The sequence below is a fragment of the Periplaneta americana genome, chromosome 6, assembly GCF_040183065.1.
Source record: "Periplaneta americana isolate PAMFEO1 chromosome 6, P.americana_PAMFEO1_priV1, whole genome shotgun sequence".
Lineage (NCBI taxonomy): Eukaryota > Metazoa > Arthropoda > Insecta > Blattodea > Blattidae > Periplaneta > Periplaneta americana.
Genome location: NC_091122.1, coordinates 156,889,156 through 156,912,804, shown reverse-complemented (window position 1 = coordinate 156,912,804; position 23,649 = coordinate 156,889,156). Strand labels below are relative to the sequence as shown.

The 23,649-nt window shown below is 37.7% G+C and overlaps 1 protein-coding gene across 22 annotated transcripts in view; it reads left to right on the top strand.

Moving 5' to 3' along the window:
* LOC138701967 (uncharacterized) overlaps positions 1-23,649 on the top strand; it is a 1,800,590-nt gene that overhangs the window by 1,759,234 nt on the left and 17,707 nt on the right. For all 22 annotated transcript variants that reach the window (XR_011332758.1, XR_011332755.1, XR_011332753.1 and 19 more), the window contains one exon: positions 6,803-6,911. The gene's annotated coding sequence lies outside the window, so the exon portion shown is untranslated. The remainder of the gene's footprint in view (positions 1-6,802; positions 6,912-23,649) is intronic.

The following is a 23,649-nucleotide window of genomic DNA, read 5'->3' as shown; positions in this document are numbered from 1 at the left end:
GTGTATATATATATATATATATATATATATATATATATATATATACACATACATACATATATATGTATATAATATGCTATACAACAGCCAGAAACCAATAACAGTTCAGCACAAGACAATTCATTACAAAAATATTAACAAAGATACAAGTTACAATAAAAGTACATTGGAATAATTATTTAAAATAATTACAAAAAAATAATAATTGAAAATGAAAGGATGGAATTATATTATAAATGAATATGATATAAATTATATATAGTAGATAACGAGAATAATATAATACATATCTAAACAAAAGACATAAATTAATAACAGACATAAACTCCAAGAGTATATACTACACATTAAATGGATCCAAGTTCAATCCATGCAAATTTGCATATTTTATACATCTGCAGGCCAGAGAGAGAGAGAGAGAGAGAGAGAATTTCTGTTATAAAATATTTTATGAAATCTTAAACCTTAGCAGGAATACGAAGACTGATATTGCTTAAGAAGGATTCACAATCAATATCACCCTTAATGGCTTTGCAAAAAAATAAATAATAAAGATCTTGACGTCTGGCAAATACACTACAGCAATTAAAATATTTGCAGTTAAACTCATATTTATAATCATCGGAATTGGGTAAAAATCTATACCAACACAAGGAAATAAATTTTCTTTGAATATTCTCCAATTTAGCCGAGTAAATGGAAGTAATGGAGTCCCATACAACAGATGCATATTCAAGCTTGGATCTGACCAATGTATAGTATATATAATTTATTTCAAGAAATAGTCTGCCCAGGCATCCTGGGTTGCCAAAAACACAGAATAACACACATATAAGAATAGTAATGATGACAGTAAGATAGATGAGCCAAATTTAAATATGAACTAGGAGCTTAAGTTTAAGAAATACTAAATTTGTACATATATTTGTAACAATCACACACTAACGAATAGAAAAGGGGGGGGGTATTATGATATTCCGTATAAATGATTTTTCAGAATTGCCACAGACCCTTTAATGGTTGAAGTAATTATTTTTGGAATGATGTCATGGATTCCAAATGTTTTGATAGTGTTTACAGTTGATCGTGGGATGGTGCCCCTCGCTCCGATCATTAAACCATGTACTTCCCAGGTGCCTTCCATCTGATATTTTTCTGGAAAATACGGAATAGTAGGCTCATAAATTTGTTGTTTTTCTTTGTTGACCTCGGATGGTTGGGTCTGGCTCATCTCAAATCTAACAGTTGGGTCCAGTATAAAGCCTTTACTATTAGTCTTGTCTAGAGCCACGATGTCCGCTCTTCGAATTCCGCCGCCTTCAGACGCAACGCAGTGCACCTCTTCATGGACCTCGAAGGATTTGTTTCTAAGGGCTTGTGCTATTAGTTTTCGGATGTTATGATGGCGTGAATTTCTCAGGAGTTCTCCATGCTGACAGGATCCTAGGACGTGTGCTAAGGTTTCAATCTCGTTGCAGTATCTGCAACGGAAACCGTCCAAGGATCTTCCATGAAGACTTCTCACTGGTGCTACGTTAGCATTCATCTTAATTGCGTCCCGCCATTCAGAGGAAGATAGACCCTCCTTAGAAAAAATCCATTTATTTCCGGGAGTATATTCATGAAATAAAATAACACCTTTTCCTTTATGTGGAAGCGCACACCATTTGTCGTACTCTTGTTTCCTAAGATTTTGTCGTAGTTTATGGACATTGATGTTACTTATATCCAGATCTTCAGGTGGAATTTTTAACTTCCTGGAACATACTTTCTTTTCTGCTGCTATGTTCCTTGTAGAAACGACAAGAGGATTCGAGGTTCTCAATAATGTGTTGCAAATATTGAGATGCTGTAAATATGCTTCCCATTGAGCTTTGAAAAGGCTGAGACATCGGAGTAGAAAAAGAATAAGTTATAGAACTAATTAGACCAAGCATTCTCAATGAATGGGTATAAATATATTGCACATGATCATGGAAATATCTATATATATAATTTGAACTGGTAATGGAAATTACGGGAAAACGGCTGAACGGATTTTAATAAATGACCCCTCATTTTGAAGCTTGGAACCCAAAGCTTTTCGGAAAAATAGTAGTTTTCAGTGAAATGTCAATTTTCCTACATCATTTTCCTTTTTTCCACAATCCATCTTTCGTCAGTTTTGAGAACTAATTAATTGCATTCACGGCCGTCTTGATGTTCGCTTCCTTAAGCGAAGCGAGCATCAAGTCGGCCGTGTTGCATTTCAGAATAGAACAAAACACACACTACAACAAACAATAGGCAATTACACGAAGGCCATGACCTACAGGATTGCTGACATAGAGTTCAGACGGCTCAGATTCTTTCCCATCATAATGCCAATATGTCGATCTTCATTTGTGTAATTTTTTGATAACGTATAAAAAATAATTTACAGGTCTGATTCTCTGATCTGTAGTTTTCCGAGTACAGCTGTGTATTGGATATTAAGAACTACAAAACTTAAGAATGCTTGATGGCATTATTACCATTAAAAATGAAATATTATTATAGTTAATGCAACACATAATGCTATACTGATATATGAAAGTGAAACCATTTTGGGCTTTATGTAAGTAGACGCAGAGAAAGAATATTTTATGTTAGATCTTCATTTCTATAATTTACTGAGTAACGGCTATAGATCTATATAAACTTATGTTACTGAAAACTATAAAACTTACGTAAGGTAACAATATTGTTATTAAAAATGAAATACTTTTACAATTATTAATCAAGTGGTGTGGGTCCTTTTCATATATGTAATGGCAGTGTGATATAGATATTTATATGTCTTATCGTCTAACTTTCCTTGATAGTAATTGTCATGCTTCCTATTTTAGCTGCGTCTTTAAACTACATCAAAATTAATTTCATATTCCTTTGGTTTAATTGATTAGATTTGTGATCGCTCCCAAGCATATTTTGTTGTAGGGAAAATAGCATGTCATTTCACTTCTTGCTACCGTGATGAGTAAGTTTATTTCCCGCAACCAGCAACAAATGAAACACTGAAGCTGCTAACGATTTACGATGGACAATTTTATTTAGGGCGCATATAAGATTCTACAACTCTGACATATCATTCGCCTCATTTTCCACATCTCAGCAATAAATTCCTCACAACAGCCTATATTACAGAAAATATACGAAATAACATTCATTGTTACACAAATTAATCCAGCAGTATTTGATAGATCAGTATTGTCTGGAAAAAGCGCAAAAAATTACAATTCATAAGAAAAGACCAAAAGTTATTACTTATTGATAAAATAAGAGGCCTACAAGATTTTGTAGTCTCTTGATTACCTCAGCAAGATCTCTTAGTGGGAAAAAGTGATTCTGCCCGCTACATTTCAGGGTAGTTCACGAAACATGCAGCAGCTATACCAAGATGTTAAGTATTTTGTTCAAAGCATGACAAGCCTTACATTTCCTTAACTTTCACATACAATCCAGAATGACCCGAAATAGCTACTGCATTACTCCCACATGAAAAACCCACTGATCATCCTGACATTGTTACTAGCGATTTCGCATTGAAACTCAAGAACTGAAGACGGATAGCTTCAAGGAAAAGTATTTGGCCAAAAGAAAAAAAAACTTTCAGAGGGAGTATGTTTCACTATTATGGAAGCAAATAACTATCAAAATGTCTGGTATTCTTCATTGAAAATAAATCTGAACAATTTTTATTTGAACTTTTTATGGACTTAGTTTGCAGCAATTGCTCCACAAGCCACTAGTAATTTAGAATCAAGACATCAATATTATTATTATTATTATTATTATTATTATTATTATTATTATTATTATTATTATTATTATATTACAAATAGGTTTGCATTAGTATTAAAGTTCCCAATATCCGTTTTAAACGACGTAGCTATTGTTAAGTACAAAAGTAATTGACAAGATGGTCAGTTAGTTACAAATGGAAATATCACCGCTAGATGGCAATATTATTCAGATGTCAAGGTGATCGATGTGCACAAAACAAGGTAGCAGCAGTTGTAAGATGTCAACAACTTTACACGAGTGTACTCGCACCGTTGACAAGCAGCTCTCCGTTTGCGATTTTTCTTGATAAAAGATCTGGCAGTAAAGGATATTCATAAAGAAATGCTGCCCGTGTATAGTAATCAAAGCTTGTCACGTCAAGCAGAAGTTCTCTGAATGGTGGACAGTATCAAATACCGAGTCGGTCGGCCAGTGGAGATTGTCACAGAGACAAATGTGCAACAAGTTGGCGACTTAGTCAGAGTAGACATGATTAGGGGGACGAATGCTAGCCCGGAGTCACAGGTGATGGGTCTTGGTTGCATCATTATCAGCCCGAGGCATAGCCTGCGACAATGCCCGGATTATGTCGCCAGTGCTGCACTTGAGCAGAGTTACCGTCATCTTGGAGCTACTGCTTCTTCGTTTCGCTTGTGCGCACATCAATAACACTTCTCTCTAGCTATGATAGTTTCAGGCACTACTTCAAATTGTAACTTACTGACTCAGTCACAGGCGTAGCTCAGTCGGCTGAGGCGCTTGCCTGCTGATGCGGAATTACGCTCGGGCGTGGGGTCGATTCCTGCTTGGGCTGATTACGTGGTTGGGTTTATCCGAGGTTTTTCCCAACTTTGGGGTGAATGACAAGTAATTTACAGCGAATCCTCGACCTTATCTTGCCAAATAGCATCTCGCTATCATCAATCCCATCGACGCTAAATAAATGAGTAGTTGATACAGCGTCGTTAATAACCAACTAAAATAAAAAAAAAAACTTACTGATTCTCCCTCGTACATACGCAAGTTACTAGCTTGATATTTTATTTTATGTGTGACTTTTATATGGGCTCCTGTGGCATCACTATTTCAAATTTAATTTGCTTAAAACATTCTTAAAAATTCAAATACAGAATGTTAAGAAAAAAATATCCAATATTTTAGGAGGTGCTAGTATGCATCAAAACAAGAAAATAATGTCTAATAAACATGGGTTCTACAACAGATACTTTTTGAGATCTGAACACTTGTTCATAGGAGGTGCTCAATGTGACGTCCATTCATGGCAATGCATTCCTCTGCCCTTCGGCGTAAGGAATCACGCACTCTTTGAAATTGACCTGGTCGTTCTTAACCAAAAGTCTAAGAGTGTAATTCATAGACATTTCGCTAGCCCGCGCTACGAGCGTGTTAAACTAGCCCCAGCTATCGACTGGTTACTTGTACAGGATTCATATCATATCACAACGCTAACACTGGTTTATGAATACGAAAAACGTTAGTTCGTTGATCATCCACCGGAAGCCCGCGCTAAGAATGTCTATGAATATGGCCTTAGGGGTTTAGATTTGAGGAACGAGCAGGCCAAGGTGTGGGGCCTCCCCGATCAATCCAGCGGTCCTGAAATGTCAGCGTCAGGTGTTCACGCTCATTGCCCAAAAAATGTGCTGGTGTGCCATCATGCATGAACCACATCTGTAGTCTTTGCTGACATGGCACATGCTCCAGCAAGGTAGGCAATACATTAATTAGAAAATCCTGATAACGAGCCCCAGTTAATCTCTGTGGTAGCACTATGGCCCTTAATCTATCGCCAAGAACACCTGACCATAAGTTGATTGAGAATTGGTGCTGATGCCTTATTTCTTCAACTGCATGAGAATTTTCATCAGCCCACACATGCTGATTACCAAAATTCACAACACCATCTGTGCTGAACCTTGCTCATATCCGCAACCAAACTTTTGTTGTCAGTATTCCTTGCGATGTAACATTATTCCAAGCCAGGGGTGTCAACTACGGTATGATTATCTGGTAGTCTGCTGTATTGTAGGGCAGAAAAATGCATTGCCATGAATGGACATCACATTGAGCACCTCCTATGAACAAGTATTCATATCTCAGAAAATATGTGTTGTAGGACCCATGTTTATTAGACTTTTTTTTCTTGTTTTGATGCATACTGTAACCTTAAAAAATATTGGATACTTTTTCTTTAACACTCTATATACATACAAGGTAGAAATGAAATGCAAATTGAATGGAACGATAAGGTACACTGAAATGAATAGAAACCTATATTACGTTTTGTGATTAAATGCACGGTTAATTACAAAATTAAATTTGACATTTGAACAGTCCGGCAACATCGTCGCTAACACACTCTACTTGTGATACAGATGTAAGAGGTCAACGAACTCGGTGTGTCTCTATAGGTGAGCTGTTGTCTGCCAAGACGTTGCCACTTGCTCGCATCGTGCAATGGCTTGAATTTAGAGGTTTTTAGAATTAAATTTGTAGGAAATCCGTGCACGCTATTGAAATACGCCAGAGGGATAAATTATTCTTTATTAGATATCCTATCGATATGTACAAAACTATGAACTTTCCACCAATATGATGATATAGTTTTTTTTGTTACATACAACATGAGCAATTCGCTCTGGAAATCTGCAAGGCTATTTCACTTCCACAGTGTATGTGCCGAATGTGTACCACCAACACGTACATTCTATAAAAAGATTATACCTGCAGAAATCAGTAACACATAGAGCTGCACGAAACAAAATGCTTAGATATTTCGAGAAATATGCGTACAAAATGATTTCGTTTATAACATTTTTCTTAACGTTAAGGGAAATAGATGAAGACGAAAGATTTGTGTATTCAGTTGATCAATATGGCAACATATTGATTGATTCATTCAAATACGACCGGCATGCTACAATTTGTCTATAGTATTGGAATAGGTGAATAATGCCAGATTTCTTTCTTTTTGCAGTTGTCTACTATATGGGGTATTTAGACTGAAGAACTATCCCGTCATGAAGATTTGTATGTCACTGACCTGGACTTGGAAATTGTCTGAAGATGGACAGAAAGAATCTATGGTAAGGTAATATGTAATTTTTACACTGCTGTTTTCCGTACAATATCGAGCAGTCCACACCTGTGGAGTAACGGTTAGCGCGTCTAGCTGCGAAACCAGGTGGCCCGGGTTCGATTTCCGGTCGGGGCAAGTTACCTGGTTGAGGTTTTTTTCCGGGGTTTTCCCTCAACCCAATATGAACAAATGCTGGGTAACTTTCGGTGTTGGACCCCGGACTCATTTCACCGGCATTATCACCTTCATCTCATTCAGACGCTAAATAACCTAAGATGTTGATAAAGCGTCGTAAAATAACCTACTAAAATAAAAATATCGAGCAACGTTAAGGTGTAGGTAATAATATTCAGTTTAAATATTTTTGTTAAAGAAATTGAAGGTACATTTATTTCCAATTCTGTTGTTTTGCGTGTTAGCCATACATGTAAGCGTTTAATATTTCAAGCATTAACTTATCAAATACATAAGGTAGTTCAAAATTTCATAACAATTACCTACAAAATACTTACTTACTTATGGCTTTTAGAGAACCCGGAGATTCATTGCCGCCCTCACATAAGCCCGCCATCGGTTCCTATCCTGAGCAAGATTAATCCAGCCCCTAGCATCATATCCGACTTCCCTCAAATCCATTTTAATATTATTCCCCCATCTATGTCTCGGTTTCCCCAGAGGTCTTTTTCCTTCAGGTCTCCCAACTAACACTCTATAAGCATTTCTGGATTCTGGAACCCTCTCTCTCACCCTGAAGCATTCAACATTTTAACAACAGCATTTTCCAAGAACTCTTCATCCCTTCACGTAGCCCATATTAACGCTCAGAGTTTGGTTGCACACTTTGACGAAATTCAATCCATATTCTCGAATCAGAATTTGCATGCTCTTCTCATCTCTGAATCTTGGCTCAAACCTACATTATCAGCGACATTACACATAGATGGTTATACGCTATTAAGAAATGATCGTTTAAATAAACAAGGGGGCGGCGTTGCTGCATATGTCAGATCAGATCTCAATCCCAGAATAATACACACATCTCCTGGCGAGTATGCCGGAAAACCTGAAATGCTATTTGTAGAAGTACTGACAAGCTTTCAGAAATGCCTTATTTGTGTAATTTACCAACCCCCGAAGATTAACGATATTGCAGAGATCGAGAGATCGTTATTGGAATTCATCACAGATTATGAACACGTCTTAATAATGGGTGATCTTAACACAAATTTGTTAGCCTCTGATTCGAACTACACTAGACATCTATTGACCATGTTCCAGGCTCTTGATCTAGCAGTCCTTCCCCTTGAACCAACCCACCATACCCAATCTTCCGAATCCCTATTAGACTTAATTATTACGAAGAATGCAGACAAAGTACAAAAACATGGACAATGTGCGGCTTCGGGAATTTCGTACCACGATATTATTTATCTAGTATATTCTTTGAAGTGTCCCAAGCCCACACCTAAACTCATAAAGTATCGTGACTTGAAACGTATTGATGAAACCCAACTACTTGAAGACGCAATAAAGATTCCCTGGGACTCAATATGGACCTTACATACTGTTGACGAGAAACTTGTTAAACTAAATGAGTATATTATAAATTTATATGACAAGCATGCTCCTATCAAATCTAAACGCGTAAAAAGGACACCAGCACCATGGATGACTGCTGACATACGTAGTATGATTACGGACAGAAACGCTGCATACAAAACGTTTAAACATGACAAGACAGAAATCTCTTATAATTATTATAAACTCTTACGTAACAGAACTACTCAAGCCATTAGAAACGCAAAACTGAGACATTTTCATAACATCTTGAAGGGGGGAGCTGACCCTTCCAAACTGTGGAGAAATTTACGGACAATTGGCTTAGGAAATCCCAGGACTCAGGTAGACAGTGTGCCAGTTTCTCTTGACGAACTAAATGACCATTTTGCAACGGTACAGTCAATAACCTTGGATACGGTCGACAAACAGCAGACAGTTAACGAATTACAAATGACTCCAATTCCGGATAGAGAAATATTTTTCTTCACTTATGTCACAGAAACTGAAGTGAGAGCGGCAATAAAACGTATTACTTCTAAAGCTGAAGGTGTGGATAATATTAGTATAATATTATTGAAGAAAATATTGGACATAATACTGCCGACATTAACACATATATTCAACGCCTCACTCATAACTTCTACCTACCCGAACCTCTGGAAGAAAGCCTTTATCCGTCCGATCCCTAAAATTAAAACCCCATTATGTGCAAATGATTTCCGTCCAATTAGTATCCTACCTGCCCTATCAAAAGCTCTGGAACGTATTGTTCACAAACAACTAATGAACTATCTAACCGAACATGCCTTACTGGACGAATACCAATCCGGGTTCAGAAATGGACATAGTACGACTACAGCACTACTAAAAGTGAATGAGGATATACGTGAAGCCACAGATGAACGTAAATTAACATTACTGACATTACTTGACTTCAGTAAGGCATTTGATACAGTTGACACGGACCTTCTATTATGTAAATTAAGACTTCTGCATCTTTCTGAAAGTTCTGTTACTTGGTTTGAATCCTACCTTCGCGAACGTCAACAATGTGTCATTGCATGCGATTATTCTTCAAGATGGTGTGTCGTGAAATCTGGAATTCAACAAGGATCAGTTCTCGGACCTTTACTCTTCATGATTTATATTAATAACGTGACTAAAATGATAAAACACTGCAAATACCATATGTATGCTGACGACTTGCAAATTTATTTGCATTTCCACCCTGATGAGACTAGTGACGCAGTAAATAAAATAAACGAAGACTTAAATTCGATTTCACTGTGGTCACACAAATTTGGATTAAGGTTAAATCCAGAGAAATCGCAAGCAATCGTAATGGGACATAATCGTCTACGAAGTACTCTTGATAGTGGTACTATACCACATATAACATTGAATGGGATTATTGTTAAATACAGTGAAACAGTTAAAAATCTTGGCATTTTTATGGATAGCGATCTAAATTGGAACACCCAAGTAACACACACTTGCAAAAAAATATTTTCTCAACTTCACTCTTTGTTTCATATGAAAGAATTTCTACCACTTAGTCTAAAAAAGAATCTTATTCAGACGCTTGTAATGCCCCATTTTGATTATTGCGATTCCTTACTAACTAATGTAAGTTCACTCTTAGCTGAGAGACTACAACGTGTTCATAATGTGTGCATACGATTCATCTGCAATACTCGTAAATTTGACCATATAACACCTTCCCTCCAGTTACTTTCATGGGTGCGTCTGAAGGAACGAAGAACAATACATTCACTGTCTCTTCTATTTAGAATCATGCATACTTCTACTCCGAATTATCTCTTATCGCGCTTTCAATTTCTTACAACTCTTCGAAACCGACATCAAGCACTTCTTTCTATCCCTCATCATAGAACGTCTCTATACTCATCCTCGTACACTGTAGAAATACCTCGTCTCTGGAATTCGCTACCTAATGATGTCAGGGACTGCCGGACTTTATCACAATTCAAAATTAAATTGGAAAATTTTGTATTGTTTAATGCTTTTTAGATATTGCTAGAAGTGTCGATTTGTGTTTTTTTTTTTACTCCAGATTAAAATCGCAAGTTTCTTGTTTATGTTAGTTAATTAGGATACAATTAATTATACTTAATCACTCATTTAAAGTTTGTGTGACTGCAACCTGTGTATATTTTTGTGTGACTTTACTTCGTTTATAGTGTTTTTTTTTTCCTTTTTATTTCTGTTATTGTATTTGTATTCCTGGTGTTGTGGAAGAGAAGGCCTGATGGCCTTAACTACACCAGAATAAATAAATAAATAAATAAATAAATAAATAAATAAATACGTGCCCTGCCCATCTCAAACCTCTGGATTTAGTATTCGTAATTATGTTAGGTGACGAATACAATGCGTGCAGTTCTGCGTTATGTAATTTTCTCCATTCTCCTATAACTTCGTCCCTCTTAGCCCCAAATATAGGTATTCCTAAGTACTTTATTCTCGAACACCCTTAACCTTTGTTCCTCTTTCAATGTGAGAGTCCAAGTTTCATAACCATACAGAACAACCGGTAATATAACTGTTTTATAGATTCTAAATCTCAGTTTTTTGGACAGCAGACTGGATGTCAAAAGTTTCTCAACCGAATAATAGCAGGATTACCTACAATAATAGTATTTAAAGAATTGTCTTCCTTCCGTCATTCTCTACAGAAATTCCCTGTCGGGACAAGTTACCTGGCTGAGGTACCGGGGTTTTCCCTCAACCCAATATGAGTGGTGGACCCCGGGCTCATTTCACCGGCATTATCACCTTCATCTCATTCAGACGCTAAATAACCTAAAATGTTGATAATGCGTCGTAAAATAACCTACTAAAAATTCTCTACAGAATTAACGAATCTCATGTGATATTGTTGTTTAGCCAACTGTCCAACGACAGTTTTCAACCTCATAAGTGACACCAATAAGGCATCACTCATGGGGCAACTAAACCAGGAGATAATGGGACAGGGGGCCAGTTCCTTTCCTCCACATGTCACATGGACAACATTTATTACTCGAATGACCACAGTTTGTGGTACCCTACTATAAGAAGAACGTGCAAAAGTAATACAAGAAATAAATACAAATTAAATACGAGTATACTAAACATAGCCATGTTCTCCTCTACATCCAAGGGATGCCGATTTTTCAACGCAAAAATTCGGGACTCAGGTCCTCTGGGAGGGCCTAAGCCGTTGTCCCGTGTCTGAGTTTTCCGGCACCTTAAAGACTTCCAAACCTAAATTAGAGCTTATGGACCAATTTTTCCTCTCTCGCGTTCTATCAATATCTTAGTTGTATACTAGATGGCGTTTGATACGATTAGCTTAGCTCTTGTTCTACTGCCCCTGGCGGCAAATAAATGTACTAACTAAATTCCTTATAGATATTGAACCTTCCATCAGGGGGTACTTATTTCCGACATCGGAACTATGCATTAAATACATACATACAAACATAATATCCGGCTTATTTCTATGTGACAATCATAAAAATTATAACAGACGAATACAGAGGAAGAAGAGCTGCATAGGAGTAAACACGTAGCCTAGTCCTACTAAAGCTACAAAATTACTGTAAAGAATATGCAGATCGCATTGATAAAGCCATACTGACGAACACAGTGATAAGATATATAAAAGAGAAAGAGCAAACCTGACAGACAGAATTAGATTTGAAGGATAAGAAAAGAGATTAAACGAGAAGGAAGAGGAGTAGGTGAGTGAAGAAAAGGAATAAATGTTCTGTGAGATTGTGCTGAATGGAGGATATGAAGAGAAAAAAGATAGGGGGTGTGGAGGGAAAATAGTAAAGGAGAGAAGAGAGAAAAGATAGTAGCAGAAAAGAAAGATCAGAAGAGGGAAGAAGAGGAGAGGGCAGAGAAAAAAGGGGAAAAGAGGGAATAGGAGAGAGAAAAGGAGCGAAGAAGAGAAAGTAGCAAAGGGGAGACAGAAAAGGAGCGAAAAAGGGAGAGAGAAGAGAAGAGAAGAGAAGAGAAGAGAAGAGAAGAGAAGAGAAGAGAAGAGAAGAGAAGAGAAGAGAAGAGAAGAGAAGAGAAGAGAAGAGAAGAGAAGGGAAGAGAAGAGACGAGACTGGGAGAGAAGAGAAGAGACGGGGAGAAAAGAAAATGGGAGAGACGGGGAGAAAATAGAGGAGAGAAAAGAGAGGAGAGACGGGGAGAAAAGAGAGGAGAGGAGTGACGGGGAGAAAAGGAAATAGGAAAGACGGGGAGAAAATAGAGGAGAGAAAAGAGAGGAGAGACGGGGAAAAAAGAAAGGAGCGGAGAGACGGGGAGAAAAGAGAGGAGAGGAGAGACGGGGAGAAAAGAGAGGAGAGGAGAGACGGGGAGAAAAGAGAGGAGAGGAGTGACGGGGAGAAAAGAGAGGAGAGGAGAGACTGAGAAAAGAGAGGAGAGGAGAGACGGGGAGAAAAGAGAGGAGAGGAGTGACGGGGAGAAAAGAGAGAAGAGAAGAGAGTCTGGGAGAAAAGAGAGGAGAGGAGAGACGGGGAGAAAAGAGAGGAGAGGAGAGACTGAGAAAAGAGAGGAGGGGAGAAACGGGGAGAAAAGAGAGGAGAGGAGACGAGAGTCGGGGAGAAAAGAGAGGAGAGGAGACGAGACGAGAGACGGGGAGAAAAGAGAGGAAAGGAGAAGAGAGACGGGGAGAAAAGAGAGGAGAGGAGAGGAAAGACGGGAAGAAAAGAGAGGAGAGGAGAGGAGAGGAGAGACGGGAGAAAAGAGAGGAGAGGAGAGACGGGGAGAAAAGAGACGAGAGTAGAAAATTAGGAGAGGAGAGGAGGGAAGGGGAGAGAAGAGAAGGGAAGGAAAGGAAGGAAGGTGGAAGGAAAGAAAGAGTAAAAAAGAGTAGAGGGGGAAAAGAAAAAACTGGGATGGGAAGAAGAGGAGAGGGCACAGAAGAAAGGGGAGGAAAGAGAAAAAGAGGGAGTAGGAGAGAAGAAGAGAAAGTGAGAAAGGGGAGAAAGAAAAGGAGCGGAAAAGGGAGAGGAAAGGGGAAAAGATAAAGAAGGGAGATGGGAGGGGAAAAAAGAGTAAAAAGGATGGAAGGGTGAGAGAAGAGGAGAGGGAAGAGAGAGAAAAGGGAAGATAGAGACAAAGGAAGAAGGGGAGAGGAAAGAAAGAAAAAGATAAGAGAAGCAAAAGAGGCGAGTGGAAAAGGAAGAGAGAAAAGAGAAAATTAGAGGAGAACGGAATAGAGAAAATATGAGGGGAGTAGAATCTTAGTCGATAAAGAGGACGTTATAACTGTAAACTACTAGGCCTATGTACATTAAGAGAGAAAGGCATGGTTTTTCCCGAGGTACATGTTTGTAGCCCGAGGGATTTATCCTGAGGGCTACAAATGTACCGGGGGAAAAATTGTGTTTCGATCCCGTGGCGTACCCTATATGCTATTTTTCCAAGATCGAGAGTAAATTGTCGCATTTTATTTCTAAAATTTTTATTATTGAAGTCCACTGGAGCTATTTTATTGATCGCATATGCACGGAGGCAAAGAAATAATGTCATAGCAACAACGATTGATATATTTCATTGTTAACGTTATTTTCTCTCTCGATTTTTCTAGCCTAGAAACAAACCGACATTTACTCTCGGTCATGGAAAAATGTTATTTTGGTGTGTATTTTGAATCACCAGATAGTTTCCAAGGTTCGACCGAATCGTCCACACCTGTAGAGTAACGGTCAGTGCGTCTGGCAGCGAAACCAGGTGGCCCGGGTTCGAATCCCTGTCGGGGCAAGTTACCTGGTTGAGGTTTTTTCCTGGGTTAACCCTCAACCTAATATAAGCAAGTGCTGGGTAACTTTCGGTGGTGAATCCCGGACTCATTTCACCGGCATTATCACCATCATTTCATTCAGACGCTAAATAACCTGAGATGTTGATACAGCGTCGTAAAATAACCGAATAGAATACGTACTTACTTACAAATGGCTTTTAAGGAACCCGAAAGTTCATTGCCGCCCTCACATAAGCCCGCCATCGGTCCCTATCCTGTGCAAGATTAATCCAGTCTCTATCATCATACCGCACCTCTCTCAAATCCATTTTAATATTATCCTTCCATCTACGTCTCGGCCTCCCTACAGGTCTTTTTCCCTCCGATCTTCCAACTAACACTCTATATGCATTTCTGGATTCGCCCATACGTGCTACATGCCCTGCCCATCTCAAACGTCTGGATTTTAAGTTCCTAATTATATTAGGTGAAGAATACAATGCGTGCAGTTCTGTGTTGTGTAACTTTCTCCATTCTCCTGTAACTTCATCCCGCTTAGCCCCAAATATTTTCCTAAACACCTTATTCTCAAACACCCTTAACCTATGTTCCTCTCTCAGAGTGAGAGTCCAAGTTTCACAACCATACAGAACAACCGGTAATATAACTGTTTTATAAATTCTAACTTTCAGATTTTTGGACAGCAGACTGGATGATAAGAGCTTCTCAACCGAATAATAACACGCATTTCCCATATTTATTCTGCGTTTAATTTCCTCCCGAGTGTCATTTATATTTGTTACTGTTGCTCCAAGATATTTGAATTTTTCCACCTCTTCGAAGGATAAATCTCCAATTTTTATATTACCATTTCGTACAATATTCCCGTCACGAGACATGATCATAGACTTTGTCTTTTCGGGATTTACTTCCAAACCGATCGCTTTCCTTGCTTCAACTAAAATTTCCGTGTTTTCCCTAATCGTTTGTGTATTTTCTCCTAACATATTCACGTCATCTGCATAGACAAGAAGCTGATGTAACCCGTTCAATTCCAAACCCTGCCTGTTATCCTGAACTTTCCTAATGGCATATTCTAGAGCGAAGTTAAAAAGTAAAGGTGATAGTGCATCTCCCTGCTTTAGCCCGCAGTGAATTGGAAAAGCATCAGATAGAAAATGACCTATACGGACTCTGTTGTATAAATAAAAAAATTAGATCGAATCTACATCCTGTTGCGTGTCTTAAATATCTCATTACTGGAGTCCCGATGATCTATTTTCTGTGTCAGTGTTTTAACACTCGTGTAAATGCGTAAGATGCAATCTCATCATCTAGTTAACACTTGTACTGCAACAAAGTGACAGTTCTTCGTACACAGAATGCATCCACATGTCAAACAAATTACGCAGGCCTAAGTGACGGGACGGGAGTGCATGGCAGCTCATCTGCATCCATTAGGATCGACTCATCTCCAGCATGCATGCGGAGTCTGTGATGAATATGGAGTACCTTACGAAATGAGACAAGTTTAAACACAAGACACCAATTTTCCAACGTTATGTTGGCACGCCAGGAAGCAAATGGTGTTATTACTAAGCTTCCACGTTAAGATATAAAGGGACATCATTTTATTTTTACTAACATTTCTGATATTAACCTGGCTATACCTCTGGATCAACGGTTGCTATCCCCTTCCACGACTGGAGTTCGGTGGCGTAATATACAAACAAATCACTTTACTAAGTATAGGAGGGAAGAAAAGTAATTAATTGATGAACTAGTGGACTTACTCGTGTTAAATATGTAATATTTGTCCGGCTTACAGCTGTTTCAGTGCTTCACGCACCATCATCAGAGCCTACTAGATCGCGGCTTCATCTCGAACTTCTCTGCCTGTTAGGGGGGGGGGGTGTGTTTTATTGTTGGAAGGTGTTGAAGTGTGGAGTCGAATAGTGTGTGTGTACTGTGAAGCAGAGAAGTTCGAGATGACGCCGCGATCTAGTAGGCTCGGATGATGGTGCGTGAAGCACCGAAACAGATGTAAGCCGGACAAATATTACATATTTAACACGAGTAAGTCCACTAGTTCATCAATTAATTATATTCAAGTGTTAAAAGTGGTGTACGCAAGATTCAAAATGGAAGAAAAGTAGTTGATCCATTTACGTAAACTAGGAAATATCACGCTTTTGAGTTTGATCATTTTCATTAGGTTTTTGTTTAATCAAAATACAGTACAGTATTAACAATTAATGTTTTTGCTCACGAACTGAGCTGTCCATGCGGACGTATTCATTATGCAGTGTATATTATACTGTCTACAGCATATTACCGTACATTATACAGAATGAAGTTAAATTGAAAAATAATCATAATATGGATATTTAAACACATTTTTGAAAATGGTGGCCGTTCATTTCGATACAGGCTTCAGTTCTAATGTGTGTAATTCCAATTACCAGTTTCGTCCTTCGTACTAGTAACTCATGTTGAAATAATTCTGTACCTACTCTATAAAAGAGTACCTTACGTACTGTAAATTCAATCTTCACTTCTGCTCGATCCGAAAAGATAAAATTACTCAGACATGCTATCTACTGTCCGTCCAAGTGATTATGTCGCAGGATCGTAGAAAGGAGAGAAATCACGTGACAGTTAATTACTTACGGAGGCCCTTTTATTTAAGTTATTTTAAACAGTTGTATGGGTATAATGTTACGTAGATGTCCAATTCCTAACGGAAATTAATGTTCTCAGAAAAGAATAAGACAGCCCAGCCACTAGCCGTTACAGAGAGGTGGGGAAAACCGGAATGCGACGTAGGCAAATGGACGACAGTACCTGTGCGAAAATGATGCAATAGTGAAATCTCTTTCGTCATTGGAAAACGCGAACATATTTTTGGAACGTACTGTGACGGTAAGGCTACTATTACTGTATATGCGATCTTGGATCTGTGTGGAGGACGGTTGAACTTCATTAGAAGAAGTGGTGGGAGTGAAGTACATTCAAAAACTCAGGTACAATAAAAATTGAAGTAAAAATAAAATGATGTCCCTGTATACAACTACAACTGACCCTATTAAAATTCTTTTTGTTATTAATATTAATGTTTTTTTTTTTTCAAATTTCAAATTCAAATTTATTCACAATTTACATTTGAAATGGTACATATGAATAGATACCCGAAACGAGCACGTGCTCGTGCTCGGGTACAGTCCAGTAGTCTACATAAATTTTACAGAGATCAACAATAATGTTAATGTAGAAATATTTAATAATAATAATAATAGTAATAATAATAATAATAATAGAATAACCGTGACGGAGATAATACAAAGATAGTAATACAAATTAATTAATTATTAGTAATAATAAAACAAAAATATTAACAATAATAAAATAAATACTAAGACTGATAAAATAAAATAATAAAACCACTTAGCGAGAGTTAACACAACTTAAATAAGCATATAATAACCAGAAAAAAAGAATAACGAACTCGAAAATCAACAAAAAAGTTCGTTGTATCGCAGACGACAGCAACCGCCGTATTGACATTGTGTTATGCATTATTGGTAGTAGGGGGGAGCCGAAGGTCTACATTCTGACGTTCTCTTCGAATCTTCTATCATACAATCATGGGAAGTTAATGCTGAAAAACCAAATGTCTACGAGTCAAACTGTTCACTATTACCAGGATAAATACAAATAAAACTGAAATATATTAATCAAGTTTCAATTATAGATCTCCCCTTTTGTGCAAGATGTATCATATCAAATTATTTTATGAATGGCGGGGAAAATATAAATTTCAAGAACGCTCTAGTGACAGAGATAGTGACAAGTACAATCAAGTGTGTCTGTGGCGATGCTAAGAAATCATTTATTGGAAATTTTCATTGTTATTAATTAAGAAAATGATCTACTTATATTTATTACAATGTTTTATCTTATAGGTTACATGCATCAGGTAAATACAATAAATATTAGTACCATATGTATGTATGTATGTATGTATATATATTCACACTGCAAATGGGTATATACCCGGTGGCAGTGGTAACTAATTACACTCTATAATGACAATTAATAATAAACACAACTAATAAAAACAATAATTAATAATAACAAAATAATAATAATAATAATAAAATAATAATAAAATAATAAGGAGTATCCTAAATTAAATGAAGCATGGTCACTTAAAATAACATTTAAAGTAAATCTAATTTGTATCTTAACCCTAAGTTCGAACTAAGACCCACGAGTGTGACAGGTTCATACCTGCACAAGTACCTTTCAGCACTACACTTATTTCCCTGTCAACTCACTCACTGCACTGATTCTACCTGATTTCACTACACTTCTAACCATTCCATTGTTCAAATACTTTGCACAGCCACTTCACTGACACAACACACTTCCTCACTGATAGAACACTTCAAATAACAAGATATCAATTACACCCTTTAAGTAGTGTGTATCATATACTACCGTCTATTAGTAAAGTCCTTAAGCCTATTTTTAAATACATTTTTGGTTGTTGGTAAAGCCTTTAGTAAGTCTGCAGGTAAAGCATTCCAGTCCCTGATAGTGCGATTGAGAAAAGAAAACTTTCCAGTGTCCGTCCTCTGCCTTCTTTCCCTCAATTTATATGAGTGGTCGTTCCTTGAAGAGAAATTTGGCGGCTGCAACCTACTTTTTATTTCTCCCCAGGCAGGCTCACCTCTGTATGTTTTGAACATTGCGCATAATCGAATTCGCGTTCTCCGGTCCGTATGTCCCATTTTAATGGTGAATTATTACAACACTTGAGAGCCCGTTCTTGAATCTTTTCCAGTGTCTTTATATGTTCTAATCTGTAAGGATCCCAATATGCAGCACCATATTCCAATGCTAGTAACACTTAAAATAATAATAAAATTTAACAAATATCATACTAACATTTTCACCATATTTTTAAACTTAAGAATGTGTAAATTGCTTAGGTCTGGATTATTTTTCAATACTGAATTGTATAGTATTGGTCCATAATTTCTGCTGTGTCTTAATCCAGATGTAGTGTGGCATTTAGGTTCTGCCAAAAGAGTTGGGATATTCCTTCCGGTGTTATGTATATGATTTTCAGTTAGGCTATAAAATTCATTCGATGCTAGCGAAGAGTGATTAGCAAATGAAATAAGATTGGGACGAGAGTTACAGCCTAATAATTGAGACTTGTATTCCGTCTCAGACTCGTGCGTATAGTTATGGGCATATCCTATCCTTCCTTCATAGCAGCATCGTTACACTGGTAAGCGGGTAGGAGGGCTACCGAACCTTGATGGAACCAACCAGTGATGTAAGATGGAGGGAACCACCGGCGTGGCTCAGTCGGTTAAGGCGCTTGTCTGCCAGTCTGAAGTTGCGTTCGGGCACGGGTTCTATTCCCGCTTGGGCTTATTACCTGGTTGGAATTTTTCTGAGGTTTTTCGCAACAGTAAAGTGAATGCCAGGTAATCTATGGCGAATCCTCGGCTTCATCTCGCCAAATACCATCTCGCTATCACCAATCTCATCGACGCTAAATAACCTCGTAGTTGATACAGCGTCGTTAAATAACCAACTTAAAAAAAAAGATGGAGGGAAATTTCCTACATTCTAGGTAAAAATTGATGCTATGAGGGGGATAAGGGACAATAATTATCAAAAAGAGAATTTTAACATTTTTGGCAGCTTTTTAAGTTTCATTTAGAAATACAGGGTGATTCAGACTACCCGTAACAGTAATTTATTTCGGAAACTAATGCATTAAAATTTTCGAGAAAAAAATATTTATGACTAAACCACATGTGAACTTTCACTTGATCTTAATTTCGTCAATCAGCTCTAACAGGAAGTAGGGTCAGTGGCCTATCACTTTAAAATTTCAAATGGGAGTATGGGTCAAATAGGTACCATTTGATAGAGCTCTTCAAAACAAAAAACCTTTCTTAGGAAACGTTTTTATTAATTCCTATTCTTTCAATGAGAAAACGTACGAAAAGGCAATAGGTGATTCTGACCACACGTAAGTCATTTATTTCGGAATCTATCGCATTAAAATTTTCGAGACAAAAATATTTATTACTAAACCACATGTGAACTTTCACTTGAGCTTGATTTCATTAATCAGCTCTAACAGGAAGTAGAGTCAGTGGCGTATCACTTTAAAATTTCATATGGGAGTACGGGTCAAATAAGGTACCATTTGATAGAGCTCTTCAAAACAAACAACTTTCATAGGAAACGTTTTTACCAATTCCTACTCTTTCAATGAGAAAACGTACAAAAAGATAATGCATTAGTTTCCGAAATAAATTACTGCTATGATTGGTCTGAATCACCCTGTATATTAGTTAATTTTTTTAAACATTTTTAAACTAATTTAGAGAATTAATATGAATATACTTGGGGTGTACTATAAGCAGTAGCATGAGCTGATGCCATGAAGTCAAAAGGAGAATAGTAATGGCAAAGGAAGCTTTTAATCTCTACCTTAGTCCTTGTTCAAGTGATCCGCCGAAAATGCTCTTTTTTCTATTAAAAGCTTCCTTTAACATTGCTCTCCTCCTCTTGACTTCTTGGCAGCAGCTCATGTTAGCGCTTACAGTACACTCCAAGCATTTGAATCTGTCCACTTATTCCACTGTCTCATTTCGAATTCTCACGTTTTCCTTCTTTATCTATCTTCCGATAACCATGGTCTTCGCCTTGTTTTTATTTATCTTAATCCATACTGCTCGCAACTGTCTTTTAGCCCCAGTAGCATATGCCTTAATATCGTTTTAAAATCTCATGCACTTTATTCGTCTTCCTCCAACTATCACACCTCCCATGTTTATACAGTCTTACTAATAAACCGTGTATAGTTTTTATTCGAGACTTATGCAGCATTGAGGCAGAAAACGTTACTAATAAACCATGCATAAGCGATGGATGTATAAACAATCTGTAACAATACAATGGGAATTGCTTTGCAGTAGTTATATACACGAAACCCCTTGTTTAAGCGTTGTATATAGGGAAAAAATGGCCGCCCCTCTAACAGCTTTTCGTATCGACTGTCATTTTATGATGATGCATGCCTTGTAACCACAGAAGAACACACCAAAGAGCACAGAATAAGTAGAATATTATTGCTGTAGCTTGTACTCTTTGACCAAAATATATATAGTGTGGTAATCGATCAGAGCCAGTTGTACTATGAATACTTAACACGGCACACTAGAGCGCTCTACCGGATGTAATAGAGAATCTCAGATATTCTATTAGCTGCCTTTCGTAATGAAGTAATGACGAAACTATGACGTGGCTGTGTAACAGTTATACTGTTATACACAACGTATGTAGTGATTATTAGTAAGGAATTTACACACGACTTATAAACGAGCTACTCATTGTATAAGTATAAGAGAGTTAAACGTCTGTATATAGAGTTTTTATTAGTAAGACCGATAGTCTATTAGCCAGTGACCCAGCCAATTCCTCCTGCTCTTTCTTCTCCTTGTATTCCCTTTTTTTTTTTGTATCTCCCTTTTCTCATTTCATTTCCATTGTTCTCTCTTTATTCCCCTTATTCTCCTTATATTCCTATTTTCTTCTGGTATTCACATTACTCTCCTTATATTCCCCTTGTTCTCTTTGTATTTCTATAGTTCTTCTTGCATTTCCCCTTTTTTCTTGTATTCCCCATGTCCTTATATTCCGTTGTTGTCCTTGCATCCTCCTTGTTTTTCTTTTATTCCCCTTGTTGTCCTTGTAATCCACTATTTCTTGCATTCCCCTTGTTCTCCTTGCTTTCCCCTTGTTCTCCTTGTATTCCTCTTGTTATTCTTGTATTCCCTGGTTATTATTGTACTCCCTTATTCTTTTTGTATTCCCCTTGTTCTCTTTATCTTGCCCTTGTTCTCATTATCTTTCCCTTCTTCTTGTATTCCTATTGTTTTCCTTCTATTCCTCTTCCCTCATTGTATTTCCCTTATTCTTCTCGTTATCCATGTGTCGTAATTGTACTGTCGGTGACTCAGGAGAAGACGAGAGCGGACTGAGGAGGAAGGGATGTGAACAGATAACGTAAGACAACACGTGCAATATTTGTACTGCAGTAAGCGGAAACATTAGGTCTCCTTCTGTTCAACTCAGCTTTAATTTCCATACGCATTGTTACTCATGTTTCCTGCACGAGTAATAACCTGGCTACTGGGATGCTTATCTGAGCGATGTTTATAATAATCAACAGCGATAATCAAGAAGGTCACATTCTTTCCGCTCGTCGTCTCCTGAGTAAAAGACAGTACGTGAAGATATGATCATAGTCGATTTTTCTCTAACTGTAAGGCTGTTATCAGGTAATACCATAGCATATCCTCCTAACTCTTTTCCCCATCAACTGCTACACCTATGCTAAATAGTTTTTTTCGGTGATACAGTGTCGTTCAATAAGCCAAAAAACGTCAACTTTTTTTGCCTGTTTTTTATTTTGTTATTTAGCGACGCTGTATCAACTGCTAGGTCATTTAGTGTCCATGGGATTGGTGATAACGAGATGGTATTTGGCGAGGTGAGGCCTGGGATTCCTCATAGATAACCTAACATTCGCCTTACGGTTGGAGAAAACCTCGGAAAGAACCCAACCAGGTAATCAGCCCAAGCGGGATTCAAACCCACGCCCGATCGCAACTCCGAATCGGCAGGCAAGCGCCTTAGCAGACTGAGCCACGGCGATGGCTCTTTTTTTGGCTGTTTCATGACTGAATTTGCTTATAGTCAAATTGTGTAAGAATCCCATCAGCTCGAGAGTATGTAGCAACCGCTCTGCCCACTGGTTACTCTGTAATTTAAAATGGCTCCTCATATTGCGGGCATGACATATACTTAGCGTCTTCCTACTTAATATTCTGATAGAAGCTTATTTTTGTCTCGCCTTAAGCAAAGTAGGGGCCTATATGCCACTGCCAGAAACGAAAGGACGTTCGTTACGAAACATTAGCGGCTTCTTCTAAAAGTTGAGTTCTACTTGTTTCATGTTAGCACCTTTATTCTCAATATTAGTAGGAACATCTTCATTGGCAATTATACCCAGTTACTCTGTTACGCTCGATTGGAAATTAGTCCTACCTAATTAGGCCTATACCGTCCGACCTTTCTTTGTCTTTTTATGTTATTTTCTGGTATTCTAGTTTGTTCACTTTTTATATGATTCTTGTCTTTTATCCCGTATATCTTTCGTTTTCAAGTTTGTGCCCTGCAACCCCTCTACTTGTTATTTTTATATTCCCCTTGTTGACCAGTGGCGACTCGTGATATTTTTTTGTATGTAGGATATGAGATTGACGACTGTTGACCAAGACAGCAACTAGTATTAATAATAATATAATATTAGTAATAATAATAA